General features: G+C 41.8%; 1 protein-coding gene and 1 non-coding gene across 13 annotated transcripts in view; one reads left to right on the forward strand and one right to left on the reverse strand.

The window, feature by feature from the left end:
• The window catches only part of PPARGC1A (PPARG coactivator 1 alpha), a 718,583-nt gene that overhangs the window by 74,033 nt on the left and 628,920 nt on the right, over positions 1-15,630 (reverse strand). The window lies entirely within an intron of this gene.
• On the forward strand, positions 3,030-3,101 carry TRNAS-GGA (transfer RNA serine (anticodon GGA)). The gene has a single exon. It is a non-coding gene; the product is annotated as a tRNA-Ser (tRNA).

Below are 15,630 nucleotides of genomic sequence, written 5' to 3' on the forward strand. Positions count from 1 at the left end.
CCACGGGAAAACTGTAAAAATCTGAATAGTGATCCGAATCCTCTTAGAGCTTTGTTTCAAGGCTTGCAAGCCCAGTTCAGTAGTCTCATCAGTTCCAACAGCCACTAATGTCCTTTTGCTCCTCCGCTTGGGAATTGATTTTAGTTTTTCATTCTATTGTTTACAACCAAAGAATTCTAAATTCCAGCTATTCTGAATGGTCTCCATGGGACAGACATTCTTGGAAAATTTAAGGCTTTTTTCATAATTACATTTATTATCTTTATGGATATGCTTATGGATGAAGGATAAACAGCATCATCTCCAGCTGTTTATAAGTTTTTTACTTGTTAAAAATTATTTTTGCATATCCACTATGTCCAAACACTGTGTGAAGCACATCCATTGTATTATCTCATTTAATCCTAATAACATTCCACTAGAACATAAGCTCCAAGAGGGTAGGATTTTTACTCTCTTGTTTACTACTGAATCTCAGTGTCCAGCAGATATTTCACATGCAATAAATTTTCAGGAAATTTTTCCTGAATGAATGACTAACCTTATGAAGTAGGCAGCACAAGTATATGAAAGAAGAAACTGAAACTCAGAGAAGCTATGTAAATACATCCATGATCCCACAGCAAGTAAGTGGTGGAACCAGGATTTCAAACCCAGGCCTATCTGACTGCAGGACCCAACTTTCTAACCACGTGATGCCTTTGGGTTTTTGGGATACAGAAAAGAAGGAAATTGCCAATGTCTAGGAACTTTGGCAAGGCCCTTTGATTTTCTGTGTACTCTTGTGAAGAAGAGATATGGTCCTCATTTGTTTTTTGTAGGTTTTCCATAATCTCTCCATACATGTGGGAAAATGCCACATGTAGAGATAATATGTTAAAACTGGGAGAGAGGATTGAGAGTCAAACATCACCTTTGCCAATGCTAGCCTCTTAATTCTGAAACTGAGTCTCACACTGCAAAACATTTGCTTTCCAGTCCTTTTAGGAAGGCAGGAAGAATTAGTGAAAGTTACATGAACTGACTCTGTGTGTTACAATATAGATAAAAATTAAGGTAGCTAAATATATTATATAAATACAAATTATACAATTTTAAAATATAAATTTATATTTATATTTTATAACTTATAAATATAAATTAGGGTAATACATAAATATAAATTTATATAACATAATTAAACACAATTTTAAATAGAAATTACAGTATTATTATAATCCTTTGAATACTAGACCACTCCAGTACACTCTTCAAATGAATTATCCACTCTGTGCTCTTCCCAGGAAATAAAGTTATATTACCAGGTGATGCTAGTATAATGATGCTAGTAAAATGATACTCAAGCATCATTTCATAAACCACTTTTCCCTGGATTGCCTCTGTTAAGTAGGAAAGAGTGACATTGTTTAAATGCCAGTCCCAAAGTCAGACCATGACAAGGCTCAACTCAGAGGTGATGGCTGCAAAAGCAACAGAGTCACTGCTGAGCCAGTTCAGATGTGAGCTTTGGCTTCAACAATTGGCTCTGGTATGCCTACGTGCTGAAAGTGTAAGGGACTGATATCTGTAGGATCTTCTAAGCAAAGAAAAGAGAAAAGATGTGTTCAGAGAAGTAGAAAGAAAATTAGGAGACTGAAAAGAGGAACATTAATAACAACTAAAACATTTAAAATAAAATACCAAGGGAGAAAAGAGTTTTACTACATTCAAGTCAAAGGGGAATATTCAAATAGCACAGAAAATTCCAGAAGAATGGAGACCTCATAAAGGGCTTTATATTAGATAATTAAGAATTCCCTGATGATATCAGAGGAAGTGCCATTAAATTCAAGCACCATTAATTCAGGATTAGATGCAATGATATTGTCTCCCCATAATCCTTCAAAAATGGATGAAAATATGAGTATTAAAGCTAGAAGAAAAAAAGGAATGAGGAGCAAGAGAAGAATTTAAAGAGCTGAGGAATTCTAAATAAAGAACACAAAGATGGAACAACATAGGGGAAATAAAATATAGTGGGACAATAAAAAAGCAGGACAATATAAAGGCCAGAATCTAAACAGTGATGCTTGGAGGATATTGGGTACCACCAGTTTGCACTCTGTTTGATAATATTTACCTACTGACCATTCTTAGCCTTCTCGGGATGACCAGCCTCCCAGGAATAACAATAGTGTCTGGTAATACCAGTTGCATTCTTGGATATGTATCTTCATTCAATCAACAGTATAACTGTTACCATAATACCCTGATCAATACGCTGCTACCCAAACTAGAACAGGATGACCTTTAAATACAACATATTTCAAATGAAGGGCAAGACCACATGACATCCTTTTTTGGTGTGCTGCGGTGGGAGTGGTTGTAAGCACTCTCATGTTTAGACAGCAATAAAACACTGTTTCGTAAACATAACCAGAAATGCAAAATGGGCACCACTTTATATTAAACATCAGTGCACAAAAACCTGTATTATTTGAAACAAAGAATGAACTAGCTGAAATGGTATCATTGACCCAACCAAGGATTTTGATAGGTACCAGACCCAGTCTGGCCGCTACTCAAGAGAGCTTGTTAACAGGTAATTTTCTCAGTCCCCATAAATATTTCCAGGATGGTTTTGAAGATCACAAGTAAAATATCATTAATTCATTCATTAGGCAGCACTGAGCACTTCTCATTCACAGAATTTTGAACTAGGGACTAAAGAATAGCTAAGAGAATGTAGGAACTGAAAAAAATAAAACTCATCATCCCACGAGCTGAGAGAATAATACACTGTCTTACGACACGTATTTATTGAGTTCCTATTATGTGCAAGGCATTGTGCATAAAAAAGAGATGAATCAGGCACAGTTTTACTTTTTAACCCAAGAACAGCAGAAAGACAAAACATTAAGGAAAAAAAAAGGCACAGCCACAAATGCAAAATGATTTGATGTCCACTAAAGAAAGGATTCATGGGGTCGCAAAGAGTCGGACACGACTAAGAGACTGAACTGAACTGAACTGAAAGAAAGGAGAGGGCTTCCCTGGTGGCTCAGATGTTAAAGCGTCTGCCTGGAATGCAGGAGACCCGGGTTCGATCCCTGGGTAGGGAAGATCCCCTGGAGAAGGAAATGGCAACCCACTCCAGTACTCTTGCATGGAGAATCCCATGGAGGGAGGAATAATAAGAGCTAAGCGCAATTGTAAGAAACAGTTTATTGGGGGGAATACACCTGTTTTCAATTGCATTTTAAAAGAGTTATATACCCCACTAAACTTGTCTTCCAGGAGACCTGTCTTATAGGCATATTCTACCAAATCTGGTTTACAAATACATGTCCAAGAGTTCAGTAAAGGACTTTAAAGTCAAGTTTAGGATGTGTTATCAATACTTTGTAATTGCCTTCCTTCTCAAACAAATGCCGACAAAAATATCCATCCATCAGTCAATAAGTATCAGGATCATACACACTGAGGGCATGAAGAATATCACAAAGAGTTCCTGGCCTTACAATTTTAATATATGCTTTCAAGTACCTGTGTGCATGCATGCTAAGTCACTTCAGTCGTGTCTGACTCTGTGCGACCCTCTGGACTATAGCCTGCCAGACTCCTTTGCCCGTGGGATTCTTCAGGCAAGAATACCGAAGTGGGTTGCCATGCCCACCTCCGAGGATCTTCCCAACCCAGGTATCGAACTTGGGTCTCCTGCACTGCAGGCGAATTCTTTACCATCTGAGCCACTAGGGAAGCCAGCTTTCAAGTATATGCAAATGAAAACATCTTATGCAAATGAAAACATCTACAGGTCCGTGGGTAGTAAGGTATAAACTCTGATCTGTTGACAGGCTGTGGCAGGATGGATTCATGCTGATCTCTCCACTGAATAACATGAAATCTCTTCCAACAAGATCAGATCTGGGCTCCGCTAGCTCTTGGGGTAGAGGTGGAATTAATCAGGGAACACTTCCAGAATTTGAGAGATTCCTGTGATTTTAAAATTCAGAAGAAATGAAAACAAGGGGACAGAAATAATTCCAGGCATTTGGAAAATTTGAAAAAGGCTGGGAGTAGGAGGGGATGAGAAGCTTAGAGCCCAGCAACAGAGGTATTAAGTCAAAGGGTGTGGTTAAAAATTCAAGTCTGGGAGTCAGGCAATCTTAGTTCTCCTAGTTCCTCTTTGTAACTTGGCCCTAGAGAGGTTTCTTACCAAAACCTCACTTTCTGAACAGTAAAGTGAGATAACACCTCCAACCCATCATGGCAATTAGGTGAATCAGACATGATCACTTATTTTTAATATATTAAGTTAAACTTTATAAGGGCTTCTCAAGTGGTGCAGTGGTAAAGAATCTGCCTGCTAATGCAGGAGACACAAGAGACATGGGTTCGATCCCTGGGCCAGGAAGATCTGCTGGAGGAGGAAATGGCAACCTGATCCAGTATTCTTGCCTGGAAAATTCTATGGACAGAGGAGCCTGGAGGGCTACAGTCCATGAGGTTGCAAAGAGTTGGACACGACTGAGCACACTCACATACACACAAACTTTATAAAATAAAACTTTTTTTTTACATGATAACACTGTTTAGAGATGTGTAGCCCCAGCATCTAGCACATAAAAATACCCAAAGTTACTCTTTCTATTGGCAAGAGAAAGCCTGGCAAATTATTGACCTCAAAGCAAAAGTGAAAAATCTTTAATATGTCAGACAAAGGGAAATCTCGATATCCCTCCTCCACAGTGTCTGCCAAATAAATATTTCCTTTAAGACACCCATCCTCATAAAGACTTTCATGACTGCTCCCAAGCTCAATTGCTATATTTTTTTTCACTGATTTCTAATAGCAGCCACCCCAGGCTCTTTAAATCTATGCATATTACATTCTAGATCCTTCTTCTCGGCTCCTGCCATGAACCATACCCTCCCCTGATTCTCTTGTTTCCCTTAACTGATCCTAAAGCCTCCAAATCACCCAAGCTTGAAACCACAGCCATTTTTACTCCTTTTTGTCTTACCACAGCATCGAACCTCTCACTGGATGTGATGAAGATCTTCATCGATTCTTTCTTCACAATGTCTTCCACATCCACCCCTTCCTTTCATTGTCACCATCATTTCCTAATTTCAGCCCTATTACCTCAAGCTTGAAAACCACAACAGCCTCCTCACTGGGCCTCTGCCTGCAACTTCTGTGCAAGACAACACTTTTTCCATGATAAAAAGGTCTGTCTCCTGTCTTCCCCCTGCTTGTCCTGACCTAAGTCTGTCCATTACGCTTATGTGTGTACTTGTGCATGCTCAGTCACTCAGTCGTATTCAACTCTTTGTGACCCCGTGGACTGTAGCCCACCAGACTCCTCTTGCCTGGAATTTTCTACATTTCCTACTCCAGGAGATCTTCCTGACCCAGAGATCGAACTCACGTCTTCTGCATTGGCAGGCAGTTTTTTTTTTTTTTTATCACTGTGCTTCCTGGGAAGCCCTGTTAACCATTATATGAGTCACTTAAGGTACCTGGCCCTCAGATTCCCTATTGTTGGACTAATCTCTCCTTAGTTCAATACTAAGATTCTATCCACTTGGTCTCTCCACCACCATGACTTTGCTCTCACTATTGTCTCTGTCCCATCCAGTTTGTTATGTTAATAGATGGCATAAATCCTGGCATATAGTAGGTGGTCATTAAATATGTGGTGAGTAAATAATGAGAAGAAAACTGATGTCTGAAATATTTCCCTTTCCTCTCTGCTGATGGACATCTCTGTTCAGAAGATCTGTTTCAGTTCTGACTTCTGTCTTCTCCCATGGGTCTTAAGGATCTTTCCCAATTCTAAAACTCTAAGAGGCATTTGCTAATATCATGCTGATGAGCATATTCCCTTATGGGACAGCGAGTTTCTAATGGAGCCCAGGGGCTAGATCCCTGATTTGTATTTTTGACATGATGCCTAGAATATGGCTTTGTTGAATGACCATCCATGTTTCACCTGTTGTCCAACTACGACCCATGAATAGGTCTGTTTCCTCACAAAGCTGTATATCCCCCCCAAAAAAGAATTCCTGAAGTTCATGAACTTTTTTTATATGTACCATAGTTTCTGGCAAAGTTCTAGGCACACAGAAGAAGCTGAAAAGTAATGGCTTCATCATCTTGTACAGCATGTGTGAGATATGAAGCCTTCAGAAGTAGCAGAAACAGCCCTGACAGAGGGAAAGATGGTGGCAGAGTCAAGAGGGCATGATCACTAAGCACAAGTTGATAAGAGTTGAAAAGAAATGATGGAGGAAGATGCCATCATTCACCTAAGAATGAGGAACTTTTTAGCAACAGACAGAAGGTGGAGAACAAAGGACAGGGAGACAGAGGCAGTGACCCTAAGGCTTGTGGTTTGGGGGAAAAACAGCAAACTCGTTTCTGATCTCTGGGAGCACACAAACAAGAAGTTAGGCAACCTGGTGTGCGCTGGGTTGCAGAGTCAGCCTGTGCTAAAGATTAACAGCTGGTCTTAAAGAGGACTAAAGATCAGGAGGAGGCAGCTTGCAGAGCACAAAACACTTCCCTGGCAGTAGACTACAATGGCAGGACAAAGAATGCCCAGAGCCCACCAGTGTTCTGCAGAAATACGCACCATGTGATCATTTAACAGGCAATAGAACATCTCAAGAGAGCAAATATATCCTTGGAGATAGCTACTCGACAGGCCAGTGTTTCTGATGCTTCCTGATGAAAAATATTAATAGCAATTTAATCCTATTGACACTGAGGGCAAGCAATGGGAACCAGGGAATTTGAGTTCTGGTTAAATACTAACTCCTAAAACCCTAATCTGTGGGAAGATAGAAATCATGCATAACCAAGAAAAGTGGTGGGGCATTTATCAGGGGCTTAATGACATGTTTATGAGAAGGCTGGTAATTGAGGCAGAATCACTGTGGAAGAGAGGAAACCCAGGCATGATGTCTGGGACAGAGGAGGGCCTTTATACATATCCTCAGTTTTTCTGACTGCCACTGTGTGGGCCTGGGTATCTTCTTCCTACAGTTTGGTGACAAGTCTCCTTGAGAACTGCTGCTACTGCTGCTGCTAAGTCACTTCAGTCATGTCCAACTCTGTGTGACCCCATAGATGGCAGCCCACCAGGCTCCCCCATCCATGGGATTCTCCAGGCAAGAACAATGGAGTGGGTTGCCATTTCCTTCTCCAGTGCATGAAAGTGAAAAGTGAAAGTTAAGTTACTCAGTCGTGTCCGACTCTTAGCGACCCCATGGACTGCAGCCCACCAGGCTCCTCTGTCCATGGGATTTTCCAGGCAAGAGTACTGGAGTGGGGTGCCATTGCCTTCTCCGCCTTGAGAACTGAGGCCTGCCTTAAATACCTTTCTACCCCCACCACACCTGGCTTACTACCTTGCCTATACTCTGAGTTCAAGAAATTTCTGGCTATTGATTGCTGAAATCTACCTGATGCTGAATTGCCAATTTCAGTCTTCTGAATTTCAATAAACCAGTCAATCTGGGAACAACCTTAAACTTAGAGGGTTAACAGTATGATTTTTGAAGAACTAAGTAGAAGATAATACATTGTTAAGTGTTGTAATCCACATTTGTGTTTATATGGTTTAAACTGAGGTAACTCACAACTGTGTCTCCAGACATACACCTACCCCATACAACCCGCAGCACACATACACACTTGTGAACAACAGAAAGCTGATAAAGTTGTTTGTATATAGTATATAGAGACAGACAGACAAGAATTGACAGAGCAATAGTCTCACAGAGAGTTGTTAATATGTAAGGAAGAAAGATAGCAGGAATAGCCAGCCTAGTGTTTTAAAACTGCATTTTCTTTGCTTTCTGCTTTTAAATTACACACTGCAAAGTCACTGAGGAGAAAGCTTTAAGAAAACTTTCATTTGCTATGGTACAGCTCGCCGGTCTTTCTTTGCCTAAAAATAAATAAATAAATAAACCCCCTGGAAACGTTTCTTTCTTCTCATAGACATTAATAATGATAGCTTGAACTGTAAAGATTTGGTTTTACTGAAGGTAATGGAGTAATGTTTATTTCCATTAGACTAGGCCTATAAAATCCTCTTTTTATAACCATGAGCCTACAATTTCAAAACAGCAAAGTTTGACATTTTGGTCTCTGACAGGCAACACTTAATATTGGGATGTTTTAAAAATCTATATGAAAAAAAAAACCTCTTAATACAAGATAGGCTGAACATTTTCCCAGAAAATGGTTTGTTTTAGCTATCTCTCTTCTTCCTGGATGGACGAGGAAAATCAGACAGCTTATTGGCTTAGTTTGTTAGGCCAGGTTAAAGGGATGCAATGCCAAAGACTCTTAAAGGAGCTTACCCTTGGGCTAAAAATAGCAGGCACTAGAGAATTATCTTAAATACGACCAAACTTGTTCTGTACTGTGAATGTAGATAACTGTAATATGTTTCCATTTTTGGTCTTTTCAGGGCTTTTTTAAAATTTGGCTTGTGGTGGCTGACTATTTAAGTCATTTCTGATTCTATTTGTCACATTTGCTCTCGAGATACCACCAAGGGTGACTGACAGAGGACTTCTTATTTAGCTCTGCTGCTTTTGTGATAATCTAATGAGCTACTGGACTGCCAAGGATGACGTAGAAAGGCCTTGTTAGAAGGTGGATTCATTTTTTAAATGTTATTAAGAGCCTACTATGTGCGTCCTTTTTCTTGGTCATTCCGTTTTCTTCCTAAGAGGTAAGATATGCAGTTTACTACATTTAATAAGCAAATAAGAGTATGTTTAACCCCTGATGTAATGAAGCTTCTCAAATAAATAACCTACCAACACCTACAAACTTTCCTCCCTTTTCAATCTTTCAGCAGACATTTTTACCTCTCTCGTGGTGTCTTCATGGTACTTCATCTCTAATTTTGTCACAAAATTCATCCCAATATCTGATAATTTAAGTATCTTTTCACTAGACAACCAACTCTTCTGTCGTAAGTATTATGGACATGATACACTTTTGCCTTTTGAGTACCTAAATTAGTGCCTTGCACACAGTGGATGCTCTTTACATGGTCAACAGATGTGTCATTTTAAGAAGGAGTGAAATAAATTCCTGAATCTGAGTTTCCTATGTAATGGCATACTAAATTTTAACTCATTGGGCTTTCCCGATAGCTCAGTTGGCACAGAACCCACCTGCTAATGCAGGAGACCCAAGAGATGCAGGTTTGATCCCTGGGTCAGGAAGATCCTCTGGAGGGAGAAATGGAAAGCCACTTCGGTATTCTTGCCTGGAAAATTCCATGGACAGAGGAGCCTGGCGGACTACAATCTATGGGGTGTCAGAGAGTTGAACACGACTAACAGCACACACACCTCTATGAGTCAGCCCAGGTCCTCACATGCGCTGGGTTAAACTGTTCCCTAATACGTGAAGACAGCTCACTAAGGTCTCTGCTAAAATAGCAAAGATGACCAAGAATTCAACGGCTCTACGGAAACTGGCAAGAAATTCAGGTTAAGGAGATTCTTTCACTTGGCTATTTTTGCACACAGGTTTCCAGCCTATAAACCAAAGCAAGGCCAAAATGTTCACAGCTTCTGAAAATCCTGAACACCTCAGAAGATTAGCCATCCCACCACTTCATTCTAACCTCTGTGCTTGATTCTTCCATGAAATTGGGTAACTGCCGTATAGCTATGGTATTATAAACTTGTGCGATTAGGCAATCATTTTTTTCATATGAAATAAATTTTTTCATTGCAATTTCTGACAAGGAAACTACAACAAAAAGCCAAAATAGTTGCAAAAGGTATGAAGTCTAGATCCACTGAGAGAAGCGAAATGGGCTAAGATCTATGGACACAGTAGTTGGGAACAGGTGGTCCCTGGGACATGGGCAGAATTACTCCCAATGCTCTGAAGTCCCATAAAGGTACCAATTTTTTAACTCTTCACTGAGTGTGAGATCTCCTATAGGAGACAGATGGAGAAGGCAATGGCACCCCACTCCAGTACTCTTGCCTGGAAAATCCCGTGGACGGAGGAGCCTGGTGGGCTGCAGTCTATGGGGTCGATAAACGTTGGACACAACTGAGTGACTTCACTTTCACTTTTCACTTTCATGCATTGGAGAAGGAAATGGCAACCCACTCCAGTGTTCTTGCCTGGAGAATCCCAGGGACGGGGGAGCCTGGTGGGCTGTAGTCCATGGGGTCACTAAGAGTCAGATACGACTGAGCGACTTCACTTTCACTTTTCACTTTTATGCACTGGAGAAGGAAATGGCAACCCACTCCAGTGTTCTTGCCTGGAGAATCCCAGGGACGGGGAGCCTGGTGGGCTGCCGTCTAAGGGGTCACAGAGTCGGGCACGGCTGACGCGACTTAAGCAGCAGCATAGGAGACAGAGTGAATACTCAATATCCATTGCAGACAGATAACAGTGTCTTTATGTGCCAACACACAACAGCTTAGCATGTGTCTCACAACTGCTGTTATAACCACACATCTATCTTCATCTAAGGAGCAGGTTTCAGTGAACGAGAAGTAGGTTCACTGCCACTCTGGCAGGTGCACATGTACTGCTGTCACGGCTGGCTCTGTTTACAAACCGTCTCTTGGAGAGCATGCTCTCAGATCTTTGAGATGTCTTTATTTTTAGCGTGATTGGTCTGAATGGCTGGGTAGGTTACTTTATTCTCTCTCTCTCTCTCTTCCTGACTCTCTCTTTTCCTCTCCCTGAATTTGATAGAACCACTGGAAATCCATCCATTAACAGACATCAGCAGAGAAGGCACTGGCAACCCACTCCAGTACTCTTGCCTGGAAAATCCCATGGACGGAGGAGCCTGGTGGGCTGCAGTCCATGGTGTCTCTAAGAGTCGGACACAACTGAGCGACTTCACTTTCACTTTTCACATTCATGCATTGGAGAAGGAAATGGCAACCCACTCCAGTGTTCTTGCCTGGAGAATCCCAGGGATGGGGGAGCCTGGTGGGCTGCCGTCTATGGGGTCGCAGTGTCGGACACGGCTGACGCAACTTAAGCAGCAGCAGCAACAGACATCAGAAGTAGCATTCCAAATATGCATGGCTTTGTGCTGGGCACTGAGAAGATGACAAGACACCAACTTAAGGCAGCCATTTAATGAGTATGACGGAAGTCCTTGTGTGGTTTATAATGGAGCATGAGGGACACTGCCAGAAGCATAGACCCCTGTAGCTACAATGCAGAGACCTTCACAAAAGGAAAAGGTGCTCTTTCACACATGTGACAATAATACTCATTTTTTGCCTATGAGGGGCCATCGAGACCTTAAATTTACAGACTTAGCAGTTTATCCTTTCCCTGGTAAAGGCTCCAACTGAACACAGACCCAAGCAACTACAGCCTTTACCACAGCACATGGTTATAATACAGTTTATGGACACTGTGTCTACAGAAAAGTTCCTTTGGACTCTCACTTTTTAAGACTTATTTGCAGTGACACGCAAAGGAGGACAGCTTGAATTTCTGAGAGCCCCCAACCGCACAGCTTTTCCTGTCCATGTTCCTGAACTTCATTTGCATTGATTTTCTCTTTTTCCCCTGCTCAGCTCTGTGGAGGACACTGCAATGGCAGGGCAGCCAGCTCACACACAGCCTGGGATTGGCTTTTATGCTCCTGGATGAAAGGTCGGGTGGAAAGGCCCACCACCAGCACAATTAATCTGGTCACTCAGGGACCATCCGCTGGTTCAAGAATAGCTTGCCAGTGAGTGATGGACAGGGTCACCGCTGCCTGACTGTATCAGGGGCTATTATGACAGCCATAAAGAGAAAGGGAAAAATTGAACAAGGGAAGAATGACTCCTGAAAGGGACATGAAGAGAGGCACAAATGCCTTCTTACAAAGGAGAAGTGTGAGAAGTGCCAGGGGAGCTGGGCTGCTTACAGTAGTCGGGGTGGATGGCATTCTTTGAAATTGCCAAAGTTGGAATATTAATGAGGGGTCATGACCTAACCAAAGCTCAGGGTCCACATAGAGAAACCCAAACTGTCCATTCTCTCCCCTTAGGTGAAAATTGACAGACCTGGGCCAGAAAGTTCAGATAAAGAAGACCCAGTCATAGCATTCCTTGGGTTTTGAGACAGAGATAAGACTTATGAAACTCAGTCCTTCAAATTATCTGAAATCCTTTACCCGAAACCAAGCAGCACAATTTAGTGAGTGTCTAACAAGCTCTACAGCTGGTGATTTATTTATAGGGCTTCCCTGGTGGTTCAGATGGTAAAGAATCTGCCTGCAATGCAGAAGACCCAAGTTTGATTCTTGGGTCAGGAAGATTCCCTGGAGAAGGGAATGACTACCCAAAGGATCTGCAAACAAAATGAGAAACAAGGAGGAAATTATTCACAGTGCTGGTAATACTTAAGTATGTTCTCAATAAATTATGCATTGTTGGGTAGCAATTTATATTTGGAGACTGCATAGAAAAGCACCAAAGAGGAAGAGTATAAGTAATTTCATTCTAAGGTAACGTAGGGAAATCGCTTATTTAAGGATAACCCACAGAGATAGGAGCCTGGTGGGCTACAGTCCATGGGGTCACTAGACTTGGACATGAAACCTAGTGGCTAAACAAAAACAACAACTGCTGAGCTGTATTTTTCTTAACCAATGGCCTCAGAGCTAAAGATTTTACTACTGACAAGAAAAAAGAAAATCTTTTTTATTGGAGGAAATTTTACCAGTTGTGTTTTTGAAGGGAGAAAGTGATCCGACAAAATATATAATGAAGTTCAACATTAAACTATCATTACACAGAATATTCTCATATTAGGTGTTGCTATTTGGGAAAGACAGGATGATATCTAGACCCCATGAAAATCTTTTATATATAAAAATGTGTGTGTGTGTTTGCATATATGCCTCATTTATCTCTCATGATCAGGCATTAATCTACATTGGAACTCGCACAGATGAATCAAGAAGTTAAATGGCTTAAGCACCTAATTTTTTATTAAAGCACTTCATTTACATATTTTCCTCATCTTAAAAATTACGAGAATTGATTTTTGTAGCATTGTGTCATACTATAAAATGACCATAGGGAGCTATTTAGAAATATAGCCCTGAGAAATACAGGGCATTTTTCCTCAACTGAAATTGCCCCAGATAGTCATATTTTCAGTAATTGTCTACTTTTTGTAGTTTTTAGTCTCATCTGTTTTGGTCAGGTCTTACTTCCCACTCCTTGCCTCTACAAGCTCATTAACTTTCTAAATCATTTCTTCTCATCTCCCATGTGCTCAGAACACAGATAACTAGATTTGTTTAAATTGCAATTGAAACAAAAGGAAGCAAGTGGTAAGTGAGAGTTGGAGAAGCTTATCTGGGAATAAAATGCATCGAGTTTGAGGGTAGGATTTTTTTTCGCACGTGGTTTGGCTTCTCAGAGACATCTATACAAATGGTGTGTTTCTCAGCTATGTTTCAGACAATTAATAATACTAAGTTAATAATGGCCAGAGAAATGAGGTCTCCTAATATGAATTATAAAAATAACCACTGTGATTAAGTAAAAATACATCCCATCTATGGAACATACATCTTCTCTTTCAGCTATGAAACATGTCACTAGAAATAAAAATGAACCAGCAACTAAAGGAAAAAAAGTAGGACCGATGTTTTGTTTTTCCATATCACAAAAGCAGCAGAGAGGTCACACAGTACTGTTGGAGGGTATCATGCTTTTTGCTGACTCAGAGAAGAAACACATTCGCCATTCAAAGACAAATTAAACAGGCCATGGATCATGCTACGTGGACTGCCGGACTCAGTTATCTGCCAAGACCAGGCAACATTCAGTTACCTCCAAACGCATCTAAACACAGAAAATTCTTTGGCTCTGTGTGGACAGAATGTCTTTGTCAAAATTTGCAGTTGGAACAAATATTGCAAAGCAGACCAGACCCATATTTGTCCCAGGAGAAACTGACACAAATCCTTTTAGGACAGGGGCAGCCACATTGTTGGGATTGCCCGGTGATAGGATTAAAGGAGCTAGAAAGTGGCATCGTGACCTAATGTAACTCTCAAATCTACTGGTCTCAGCATCCCAGCATTGGGGACCAGAGGGGGAAGGAAGTCACTCAGAAGTCACTCATCCCATGCAGCATCACTGCATTCAAATGCTCAGGCATTTGCCCGGACTCTTCTTCAGTGGGACCAGCCTTCCCAGCTTGCAGCACTGCCTAAAAGAAAAGGCAACTGATATCAGCGGCTCAGAGGAGAGCAGGGTGTCCCCGCTAAGCATGTGCTGGCAAGACACAAGAGGATCCTAACATGAGAACATTTCTGGACAGGATCTGCATTGGCGAGGATCCCTGAACACCCGGGAGAACTATGTCTGGAATACAGAAGCTCCAACTTCACCTCTGAACAAATGAGATGGCACTAGGAGAGGCTAGTGTCCTGAGGCCAAGAGTCCGTGGAAAAACCAAGGGCGTTCCTGTAATAGAGGGACTTTTTTTCCCTATGTAAGCACCATGTAAAAGCAGAAACAAACTTCTCAGAAAGGACTGGGGAGAAGAATTTAAGCTGGGGAATTACAGGGAAGTGAAACAGATCTAATGGACTCAGGCCCAGGAATGATGTAGTGCCTGGTACCTCCAGAGAGCAGAGGAAAGGGCTGGGGAGCCTTTGTCCTGATCCTGCCTCACTCATGGAAGCAGTCAGGACCCTCCATGAGACAATGAAAAGAAGATTCCAAGACACAGAAAAGCCACCTATTCAGGATGTCACATATGGGCAAAAAGTGTGTCAGGCCTTTCAGCTGGACTGAAATATCATTCTCATAGAGAAAGGTCAACAGGCCTAAAATGGTACAAAATGGTTTTCATCCAAAAGAGCCCCACATACATTGCCAGGGGTTCAGTGTTACAGTCACAGCAGCCTGGCACACTAGTTAGAGAACTTTCTGCTGACAGCCTTGCCCTCTGCCCTTAGGTTGGCTACCCCCATCTTCTCTCAGTCATTTCCAATGAGCAAACCACTATTTTTCTCAATACTATATGTGCAGGACACCATAAATCCCAGGTTCCCCACTTTCAAATATTCTGTCCCACTGCCCTGAATTTGATGGACTCTATGCCTGGGTTTCTGGTTTGGCGCAGAAGGTCCCATTACCTAGGAGAAACTCTCTCCAGCAAAATTCTACCTTAAGGTGAGGGCCTTTTTGAAGATGATAAGTGTACCAACCCAGCGAAGGGCAGAAATGATCTGTGAGCAATGACCAGGATAACAGGCAAGAGGCCAAAGTCTCTGCTTTGCTTTCTCTATCCTAGAGCTTGCTGCTGCTGCTGCTGCTAAGTCACTTCAGTCGTGTCCAACTCTGTGCGACCTCATAGACAGCAGCCCACCAGGCTCCCCCGTCCCTGGGATTCTCCAAGCAATAACACTGGAGTGGATTGCCATTTCCTTCTCCAATGCATGAAAGTGAAAAGTGAAAGTGAAGCTGCTCAGTCGTGCTGACTCTTAGCAACCCCATGGACTGCAGCCCACCAGGCTCCTCCGTCCATGGGATTTTCCAGGCAAGAGTACTGGAGTGGGGTGCCATTGCCTTCATCCTAGAGCTTATCTCACTTGATTTTAA

Source organism: Bos javanicus, chromosome 6 (genome assembly GCF_032452875.1).
Source record: "Bos javanicus breed banteng chromosome 6, ARS-OSU_banteng_1.0, whole genome shotgun sequence".
NCBI lineage: Eukaryota > Metazoa > Chordata > Mammalia > Artiodactyla > Bovidae > Bos > Bos javanicus.